We start from the raw sequence: 3,042 nt of genomic DNA on the forward strand, positions 1-3,042 counted from the left end.
AAAACGACAACAACTTGTCTGTTCCCCTTCCCCCAATTCCCCAGCGCTGTTCCCATCCCCCAATTCCCCAATAAAAAAATCTTTAAAAAAAAACAAAAACACCACAGCAGGTCACAGACACCAGGAAGAAAGGAAAATATAGGTATATGACTTTAAGCATTTTTAATGATAATTTTTTCTGTTTTTTTAAAGTAACTCAGATTTGATTTTTCTCTGGGCTCCTCAAATTATGTTGTCAGCCCTGCAGGTAATTTAGGTACAAGACAAGCAACAATGTAATAGCTCTAAATTGTAGTGTATAATTGCCTGAAATTATAATAAGTGCTCAGAGTATTATTGTAGGTTATACTCCATAAACTGAACACGTAGAGGACACAGGAATGAACGTTTTTATTACTTACTAACTTCTGTAGGACCACTCATTTGTAAAGCTCCTCTCCAGGTTTTAATTGTTTTGCTGTCAGCTCAGTGGAAGCATCTATATTCCTGTCTGTGCCATCTTCCCAGTAAATCTTCTATGCATGTGCACAGACTCCTCTCTGCTGTTGAGAAGTGAGGGGGTATATGTAAAGATAAGGCATATACTGCATAGAAATTCCACTGTCACAGCTATCTCTGGACTCTTACTCTCAATAAATTCCCATGCCTAGATTTAGCACTATGTTTGGCCCAGAGAGGGGCGGAGCTTAGAACAATCAGGAACTTAGTTGTCTATGAAGAACTTAGCATCAAATTGGCAGGCAAGCACATATGCACATTAAAGAAAACAAGCAAATAATAATAATGATGACCATGATGCTGCCAAATGCCATCAAAGAGCCTTAGGAAAAGAGAAGACTCTTTATTGAACACCGGCTCAGTGAGGCACAGTGCTAGCATTTTACATACTTAATTTCATTTTTTTCTGTCACCCATCCTGAGGTATAATGGCTTTTGTTATCTTCATTTTACAGACAAAGGAACTGAGTCTCAGATAGCTTGGGTTGTTCCCCAGGGTCACACAACGGGTTGGCTGTCAAAGGCAGATCTATGTGACCCTAAAGCATTCTACTTCAACCGTGTACCTCCCAAGGACAACTGTCTCTATTTATTCAGTACAGCTACCATTCAAACAAACTTTCCCATCTATTAGCTTATTTGATCTTTACAAAGTCTCTTGATAGCTCACCACCACAAAGGGGAGCTGAGGACACAGCACGCAAAGAGCCCAAGTTCATTATCCATTCACAAGTGTGGCTCCTCTGATCTCCCGTGATCTCTGTCTGGTAAATGAATGGACTGAAAAATGACTGTATAATCAAAGCGCGATTTGTCCAGGGTGGTACTGTATGAATAATTTATGTAGCATAAATACTGCTGGATGAAGCACTTAACTAAACCCTTGATCAGATGCCTGCTATTATCTGGCTGGCAGACGGTCAAAAAATGAAATGAAATTTAGCAAATTCCATCCACACTTATTTGGGAAACGCCACAGAGGGCAATGGAAGAACACAGAAAAGAACACAAAACTGAGAGTTTGGAATGTATTTGGATTTCTGAGACTGCTGGAAGCCCATTATGAAACAGGCTATGGCATAGCTCCATATCTTAGAGTGAAATTGTATGTAGTGACTGCAATAACAGATAAACTGAAGTCTCTTTCTGNAAGTGCGAGTGGGGGTGTCACGTCAGAGGGTGTCCCCACTAATCAGCCCTCCTGAAACACCATTGCACTGGAGAGCGGGAGCTGTCAGGCACTTCTGAGAAGCCAGCATGTTCAGTTCCTGAAGAGGGACTGTGCAATGGGAGCTTGTGGAGAATGGAAGCAGGTGCCCCATGTAGTGAGTGCCTCTGTAGATCCATAGCCAACCTCTGAGGGTTCGCAGGGCCTGGGGTGAGGAAAAAGGGCAGGACCTGGAGTGGAGGGTGTGAGGAGAGCTGGAACCCACAGTGCCAGTCTTATATCTGACCAGGAAGACTTCCAGAAGAGTCCAGTCCACCTCCCAAATCTGAATCCAGTGACCCTTTTGCCCTCAGGGCCATATAGAAAAGAAAAATTGGGAAAACATGTTTCCTGCTTACCAAAGTTGACTCAGTACAATCCTGCTGACCTTTGCTCATGATCCATTTCCAATTCTATGAATTATTTATTATAGGCATGTCTCTCATATACAATATAGCATTGGGGTTTGCTTTTCTGCAATCTTGGAATGTTCTATTTCTTTTAATAGTTGAGTTCAACTTTTCTTAGTTCTTCAAATATTTTCTGTTATAATTTTATAAATTATGGTTTGTGCTTTAATAGAAAATATTTCTCTAAGTAGTCTACATTTTCTTGGCTTTGTTTTAGAGATGCATCTGTGTGTGTGTGTGTGTGTGTGTGTGTGTTAAAGGGGGTATTTATTTTGAATAATTTGGAAGGTTAACATTTTTTATTCTGGTGGTTAACTTTAGAGCTATAACTTTATATCATACCCTTACTTCTCTCCTTCATTAAAGAAAGACTTCTGATTATGACATCTTGTGATGACCAGTAATTAGATTAATCTTTCCTCTAACTTGCCCTTACCTGTCAGCACATGTTCTCAGTGTAGTATGTCCTCTCCTCTTTCTTGTATTATGTCCTGTTTACCTTTGTAATATTAAATGTAATATTCTTGTATTACTTTAAATATTAGTGCTTAACAACCTTCTGTGAAAGAAAAGAAGCTCAGAAGATGACTTTCTTCTAATCTCTTTGTGTTCCCAACCTTTCTCCTACACACCATCACTGTGTTGTTAGTATGTAACCTAGTTTTTTATTTCTGACACTGCTGTTCCTTATACTTTTGTGTCATTTCTCAGAGGTGACAATGCCCAACTTACCCTGTCATGTGCACATTAAAAGTACATGGATAATTTTTAATATGCTCAAAATAAAGAATTTCCAAAATTAATTCTTTGGATGATATTGAAAAGAGTTTATTTGCCACATGCTTATAGTCACCCACCAGTTTGTGGAAACCCTATAGTGGTGAACCACCTTCTTATTTCATATATAATAGCAATTTCCTTAAGGGC

At 39.3% G+C, this 3,042-nt stretch overlaps 1 protein-coding gene across 1 annotated transcript in view; it reads left to right on the plus strand.

The window, feature by feature from the left end:
* LOC109377194 (contactin-associated protein-like 5) overlaps positions 1 to 3,042 on the plus strand; it is a gene marked incomplete at its 3' end in the record, with an annotated part of 226,472 nt that overhangs the window by 77,973 nt on the left and 145,457 nt on the right. The gene's annotated exons all lie outside the window — the stretch shown is intronic.

The sequence above is a fragment of the Hipposideros armiger genome, unplaced genomic scaffold (assembly GCF_001890085.2).
Source record: "Hipposideros armiger isolate ML-2016 unplaced genomic scaffold, ASM189008v1 scaffold_1317, whole genome shotgun sequence".
NCBI classification, from domain to species: Eukaryota; Metazoa; Chordata; class Mammalia; order Chiroptera; family Hipposideridae; genus Hipposideros; species Hipposideros armiger.